Raw genomic sequence first — 8,466 nt, forward strand, 5'->3', positions numbered from 1 at the left:
GGGGTCTAATTAGGAGTCCTTGCCCTCATATATCATGAAAAAGCTGGTGTACCCTGAGTTGCTTTCGCAGAGCTTATAAAATTTGATCCCTTTTAAGGCACATTTGATTGGGATGTACTGCTGGAATTTTATGCGCCCTTTGAAAAGGATAAGTGAACCATCTAAACAAATATTTTTGATGGTGGTGTACACTTCTCAAATGCACTCTGACAGGCCATATATAAGGGGCCTCAATTTATGAAGCCTGTCATTTCCCGGCTCATTAGGGGGTACAGCCATGTCATTATTGTTTATATGAAGAAACTGGAGCAGTAGCTGATACTGGTTTCTAGGCATCATGGCTGAAAAAACAGGGATAGAAAACACTGTAGTTGTAGTTTGTAGGACTTCAAATAACTTGTTTTTACAAGACCCAGTCAAGACAAGAGAGGCCCACAAACTTCTTCATTTTGTTAATATCTGTGGGATGCTATACGTGTGCTTGAGCATATCTGCACATCAACACCCTGATCATCCACATCCTCTCAAGCTCCATGGGCTCCTCAAGGGTAGTAAGGGGGCTGCTACTACCACCCAGTGACTCGCCTGCAGACAAGTCACTATCTGATGCAGGGGGCACATACTTAGAATCAGAGTTGCTAAAGTCCTCTGAGCTAGATGCACAGAGCAGCCTACTCTTTAACTGAATAAAACCTTTTTGTCATGCTGCCAACAAAATATATGCGCACACACACACTAGTCAAAGAGCTGACAATCACTGATTTCAATGTAATCAGTAGTTAGAAAAAGCGGACATCTATGCACACACTTGTTAATCTACTGTAACCCATGCAAGCAAGGCGGAGACTAGAAAAAAAAACAATAAATATAAACAAATCTGGCAAAGAAAAAAAAAAGCCCAACACACTGAACTCCCTGGAACACACACCTATCTCACTATAGCACTTACAATAATTATTACATATCAACCACCAATCACTACCAAATACAACTCTTATCAACCAACAACTTTAATCTAAAAACAGATTGAGCAGTGATCATTTAGTGTGACTTGTGAATATCTGATCAGTATAACACACAATATGCAACATCAATTTCATGGGCAAAAAACAAGTAATCAACTGCAATAGCAAACTGAATATGCTGTAAAATGTGCTGATCACTAGCGAAATATAACTAAAGCAAGCAATAAAAAAAAATAATAAAGAGCCACACAGAACTGAAAATTCAGTAAATACAATCAAGAGATCAATATCAAGCAAGATTAAGAACAATCCAGAACAAGCAAAAGGCAGTAAATAAACAGCAGCACATAACTAAAACTGTAATGCAATAACTGAATATGCGATAAAACAGAAATCAGAAAAATAGATTATGGCGTCTACAATCAAGAAACTGCAAGAATAAGCAAATGCAACAAGAAGAAACAAGAACTGAAAACTCAATACAAATCACAAAAAATACAAAAACAGTTTTTTACGTCAAAAGCAAGGCAGAAACTGGAAAATAAAAAATAAAGGCAAAGTAAAAAATATGTATGTGTGTCCACCTACAAAGATGTTTGTGTGTGTATGAGTGTGTATAAGTGTGTGCAAGTGGGCCTATGTATGTGAGTGCACAATAAGTAGACAAGTGTAAACCAGCAAATAAAAATACACAAAAATTGAAAATATACAGTAAGTGTATAGAGTATTTATAATAGGTGTGTAAAAGAGGTACTTGGGAGCAGGCAAGGTAGATCTCATGGGCACAGGATACTGGAGGATCACAGCTGCCAGCAGGAGGGCTCCATGAACATCCACTGGCACAAGGAAGTGAGAGGGAGGTGCTGCAATATCTGGGTTATGTACCCCTGCAGCAGGCACATGGTGGTGACATCAGACATCAGGCTCATTGACTAGGGGATATGCTCGTTGCCTAGGGGCAGACAGCCCTATGCGTATCGGTTGATACCGATCGTGCGCAGAAAAGAAGAGTGCAGCAGTGACATCGGGAGTCGCCCTGGGGACGATCGTCAGCATAGAGGGACTTGACAGTTGAGTATACTTGTTGCCTAGGGAGTTGTGGTGCTGGAAGCTCCTCTGCGTTAAAACTGATCGTGCGCAGAGCAGGAGCTTTTGGCAGATGAAGTAGCTCCTACCTGCTTGACACTTACAATCTGTTTATGCAAGCATGTAGGAGCTACATAGTTGGCCAGTAAAGGGTTACATATATGCACCTTGCTCCACCCCAGGCAGGTGGTACATACCTGCTACTGATGTGCTTAATACAGCTGTGCACAGATTTGTCCTGTGATCATCATGAGATCAATCTGTGCTGCTCTTGGTTGGTCCATATTAACTTATATCCTGGTTCTAACCAGTACATTGGGTAAGAGCTGTACATTTCACAATCCACCCAATGGAAATCATAAAACATGTGTCAATGTGACAATTTCCAGACTACACCTTTATTTAATAGTTTTAGGTAAAGTTCATACTTAACTATAAAATCTTAGCGTTGGGTATTATTTTGTTTTCATCTGGTGATTGCATCAAAAAAACAGGCAAATCCAGTTTTGGGTTGTAGAAAAAATTACTACCTGAAAGGAACCCCCACTTTTATGTTTGATAACATTGTAGCATGAAGCAAGGAGTCTTATATTATGTTCTTTCTACTTCAACCTCACCTAATTGAAGACAGGCGCACCCTAAGTTTCAGATAACCAATCTCTTTAGCAGGATGGGTTGGCAAGCTAATGGGAGACGGGTGTCCTGTCAGAGTGGCTGAAGGTAATTTAGGCACTAGTCTGGCAGGACTGAACATAGTTGATGCAGGTTGTGTTTCCAAGTAAACATAATGGCATACATAGCCAAGTTAGGCAACTGTGAACAGGAGGAGGAACGTGAAAGATAATACTCTATGTAAGAACACCCTTAAGCTAAATCTTGGTCATCCAAGTTGGGGGTGCAGGATGGAAGGATGTCCAAGCCAAAACTTAGCCAGGGTTTCCAGGATAAGAGATTAGTACTAATTTTGAAATGTGGCAAGATGCAAGACATAGCTTCAGAATTATAGAAATATAAAGTACAATTTGAAGCCTTGTTGGAAATGTAGCAGGGCCATCAATAAAAACTATCATACCCTAAGTTAGAGTGGCTGTAGCCATTATGTAGCAGGATTTGGTGCCAGTAGTAAAGAAGATTATGTTTGGCTTTTGCAGAATAAGAATTATGGGTAAGTTCTTGATTATGACTTGCATTTATACATAGGCACCCACAGATGATTCAGGAGAGATGATTATATTCATCTTCTACAAATATCTAGACATAATTTATGACAGTATTGATGCTATTATAATTCTAGGTAAACTCAGTGCTTACGTGGGTACATCATTATGATCACATAGCAGGACAGCAAGGATTGCATGATGTCCATTTGGAAATAGTTTTTTACAGTGAAAGCTTTGAAATTGTGGAATTCTCTCCCTGAAACCGTGGTACTGGCTGATACATTAGATAGCTTTAAGAAGGGGTTGGATGGCTTTTTAGCTAGTGAGGAAATACAGGGTTATTGAAAATAGCTCATAGTATAAGTTGATCCAGGGACTAGTCTAGTCTGTCATTTTGGAGTCTGGAAAGAATTATTTCCTACTCTGAGGCTTCAGAGGCTTTTTTTGTTTTCCTCTGGATCAACTAGCAGAGAGGCATGTTTTATAAAGACAGAAAAGGTTGAACCTAATGGACATGTCTTACTACATGTCTCCAACCTAACTTACTTACTGAAGGCCAGCTATAAGCAGCACTTTATGAATATAAGAGAATACATTTAGGGACATGAAAAATCCTAAACCATAATTCAGATTATTTTTTTTTTTGTTGACAGCAGCAATGAAAAACAAATCTCAAAAGTACTAAATAAAAGCAAGAGATGAAATAAGATGAAGCAAAATCAAAAGGGATTGTTCACCTTTTGATTCGTTTTTTATGATGTAGAGAGTGATATTCTGAGCCAATTTGCTTTCATTTTTTTATTTATGTGTTTTGAGTTATCCTTTTATTCAGAAACTCTGCAGTTTGCAATTTTAGCAATCGAATTGCTAGGGTTCAACTTAGCCTGGTTTAAATAAGAGCGTTGAATATGAGTAAGAGATGGACTGAATAGAAAGTGATAAAAAGCAAATAAATAGCAATAACAATAAATATGTAGCCTTACAGATCATTTGTTTTAGATTGAGGCAGTGAAAAAGGCAAATAATTTAAAAACTATAAAAGGATAAAATTAAGGCCAGTTGAAAAGTTGCTTAGAACTGTCATTCTATGACATACTAAAAGTTAACTCAAAGGTGAACCATGCCTTTAATGGAAATGTTCCAAATTAAAGTTGATGAAAAACTTTAGGAAGAACGCATGGTCATACGTATAGAAGACAGTTGGGCTCAACTTATGAAAGCAATCACTGGAACAGTTGAGAAAGTCACATCAGTTAAGAAACATGAAAGAAACAAGGACTAGTTCAGTAGATGTCAGCATATATGAAAAACAAAGCAATAAATAAACATACTTTAAGCAATAAGATCCAATGCAGAGGCGTATAAGAGAAAAAGTGTTAAAGGACCAGTAACATAAAAAAAAAAAAAATGTTTAAAAATATGTTAGTGCACAACGAAAAATAAACACCAAGACAAATGAAACTTTTAAATAGCAAAGCCTTTATTAAGAAATAACTTACAGAAAGTCCACTTCCTGTCCTCTTCAGAAACGGCGAAAAGGCGACCATCCAAACTGTAGCAATCGATTTCTCCTCCCTGGCTATTCACTGAAAAGGCATCGCCTTCATCCTCCTCCCAGTGTCCAGCAGCAGCAGTGTCACAGGCTCTCCTGCAATTTCCCGGCTCCTGGTGTGACAGCGGCGTCAAGTTTGTTCCTGTGCTGGCGCGATCAACTAACAGCAGCGGGTCCTCTCACTTCCCTTCCACTAGAGTCTCCCGACGCACACTTGTTCCTGCTAGTAGCTGTAGTAGCTATAATAGTGCTGCCAGGACAGAGCGCAAGACTTCCCTGGGCGCAGTTTAGTTCCAGCCGGGCGCAGTCAGCCTTTACTGAAGCCCCTTTGCTGCCTCTCCTCATTTTTTTTTCTCTTGTCCCTAATGAATGAAGAGGCAGATGATAAACTAATAAATACACATCCTGCTTTCTCGTCTTGCGCTAGGGGTTGCTCCAGTTCAGCGCACTTTGGCTGCTTCTGGCTTTTCCTTGTCGGGCGACCGATTAACCCTTTGCTGCAAACAAGAAACATCCCTTGAAATAAGCACAAAATAAGCAGCCCCTGTGTGTGTGGGGATCAGTTAGATTTCGGGGCAAGGAGGAGACTGAGAGGAATAGCCAGGGAGGAGAAATCGATCACTGCAGTATGGATGGTCGCCTTTTCGCCGTTTCTGAAGAGGACAGGAAGTGGACTTTCTGTAAGTTATTTCTTAATAAAGGCTTTGCTATTTAAAAGTTTCATTTGTCTTGGTGTTTATTTTTTGTTGTGCACTAACGAATTTTTAAACTTTTTTTGATGTTACTGGTCCTTTAATGTGAAGGGTACAGAGAAGACAAATCTCAGTGGCAGCCAATAGACTGATTGCAAAGGAATTCTACAGAGAATGAAAGTTAGTTTAAAAAATTTGAAGGAAACAACTAAAACCTTCGGCCCAATAAAAAACATCTGCCTTATTGAAGACAGCGAGTCCCTTTTATAAAAAAGGGGAAATTAACAGCTAGTGTCAGAACTCTAAAGAACCATGGAAATAAGTGAGGAAGAATCAAATGTGGAGGATCCAGAGGGTAAAATACCTGATCATAATGGAACAGTTACATCAAAAAATAAAAGTGTTTTAAACTAATACAAACATAATGCAGTGTTGCCCTGCACTGGTAAAACTGCTGTGTTTGCTTCAGAAACACTACTATTGTTTATATAAATAAGCTGCTGTGTAGCAATGGGGGCAGCCATTCAAAGGAGAAAAGGCTCAGGTTACATAGCCGATAGCAGAAAAGCTCTGTAGAACATAATGGTGTTATTTGTTATCCTCTATATAACCTGCGCCATATAGTCTTTTTTCAATTTCAGTCATTGCTACACAGCAGCTTGTTTATATGAACTATAGTAGTGTTTGTTTCTGAAGCAAATAGATCCGTTTTACCAGTGTAGGGCAACTTACATGATATTTTCATTACTTTAAAACAATTTTATTTTATAGTATTATCCTTTAATGAATTTGAGGAAATTATAATGAAAATAAAGTGGCTGGTAGTGAGAATATGACAAATTGCTAACATTTGGTGGACCATGTTTGTGTAGAAAGCTACGTGAATTAAGTGTTAAAATTTGGAATGTGGAATGTATTCCTATAAACAGAGGATGCAACAATCCTACCTCTACAGAAAAAGCACTCACTGCCACATGGTGGAGTATCACAGTCCAGTTAGTATCCGCACTCCAAGGCACCCACTGTTGCGGTTTGTATAGCTGGGGTGCACAGTTAGGACATATATAACGTAGTATTCAAGAGAATAGTGATAGGCAAATTTGCGTCTCGTTTTTGACACCGGCGCCCGTTTTTGATGCCGGCGCCCGTTTTTTTGACGCCGGTGAATTTTCGCGGGCGTTTCGCGAATTTATTCGCTGGCGGTGAATTGCACAAATTCGCCGCGAATTCGCGCCTGGCTAATAAATTCGCCCATCCCTACAAGAGAACCAGCACTCCCATGTAAACAATTTTATTCTCTTGAATACTACGATATATATGTCCTAACTGTGCACCCTGGCTATACAAACCGCAACAGTGTGTGCATACACACACACATATGTGCAAAACTGCAAAAAAAAAAAAAAGCCTGAAAAGAATGTAATTGTGAATAAAAGTGAAAAATAAAGGCAACTTGCCGTTTTGAAATCCAGGAGGGTCCTTGGAAGCCAGGGTCCTTGGAAACCTCAAGCCGAGTCCACACAGCAGGAAGTCGCAGGCTAGCTTAACTAGCAGAAAAGAGACGCAGCAGAGGAGCAGACAAGTCTGCATAAACAAAGGGTGGTCCTGCGAGTCTCAGGACCCACGTGACCTCCACCTCTGCTTGCCCTGCTTGTTGCCTAGGGGGTTTGGAGAGCACCAGAGTCCTCTGCAAAATCACTGCTAATGCAGAGAGGAGCCCTTTACAGCCAAGAGCGTAGGTACTACATGCTTGGCAGTTGGGGCTTTTCCCTGTAAGAACTTAGTACCTACGTTCTTGGCAGGTAAAGGATTAATGCAGGGCTTATTGCCACTCTACCATGAACATTTTATATCTTCCCATTCCTCTCTTTATTTCTATCTATAATTTATACTATGCACTGGTCCTTTGTCTTGTCCCAAACCAAATCTTATGATCAGTTAATTTATGCAATTAATAAAATCATTTATAATAAAAACTAGAAGCAGTTATGCCTCTGTTCCTTCCCTCTCAGTTCTTAAAGGGGTTGTTCATATTTGAGTTAGCTTTTAGTATGATGAAGAGAATAATATTCAATTTGCAATGTCTTTACTTTTTATTAGTGATGGGCAAATTTGCGCCTTTTCGCTTCGCCGAAAAATTCCCTTCGAAATTCGCAAAACGGTGAAAAATTTGCGAAACTGCCGAGACGTTGGCATCCGTTTTTTTGACAATTTTTTTTAAAGCCGTGCAAATTCGCCGCAAATTCGCGCCTGGCGAATAAATTCGCCCATCACTACTTTTTATTATTATTTGCAGTTTTTGAATTATTTCACTTTTTGCTCAGCAACTCCAGTTTAGAATTCCAGTAGCCATCTGGTTTAATGGTTTAAATAGGAAACTGTTGAAATGGGAAGGGCCTGAATAGAAAAATAAGCCATTTTCAGGAACAGTGATTCCGATTTGAAAGTTGTTAGTCAGAAGAAGGCAAATTAAAAACTATAAAAAATAATGAAGACCAATTAAAAATGTTGCTTACAATTGGCCATGCAATAACATACTGAGGTGAATCCCCCCATAAAGCAGACTGTTAATCGAGAATAATGTACAGTATATATTTGGGATTCCTTTTTTCAGATACAATTTCAGATAAAGATTAATTATCTGTTGTGTTATGTTACTGTATGGATAAAAATTTTGGTTTATATAATTCAATGTGAAATGTTAAAATACCAATTAAAATTATCCAGATAAATTCTGAATACATACTGTAGAACAAATGGAATTAAACCCAGTGCAGGTTACTGGGTCTCACACACACCACTCATTTCTGATCTCATACAAGTTCGGACAGGTCCGGACTGAGAATTAAAATAGGCCCTGGCATTTCAGGTACACAGAGGCCCAAACAGCCCCCACCAGCCCACTAAATACTGACTTTCTATGGCACCTTATAGCAGCCCCTCTGGCATTTGCCAGAACCCACAGATTGCCAGTCCGGGCTTGAGTTCGGATAATGGAGGTGATGGAATAA

Source organism: Xenopus laevis, chromosome 9_10L (assembly GCF_017654675.1).
Source record: "Xenopus laevis strain J_2021 chromosome 9_10L, Xenopus_laevis_v10.1, whole genome shotgun sequence".
NCBI classification, from domain to species: Eukaryota; Metazoa; Chordata; class Amphibia; order Anura; family Pipidae; genus Xenopus; species Xenopus laevis.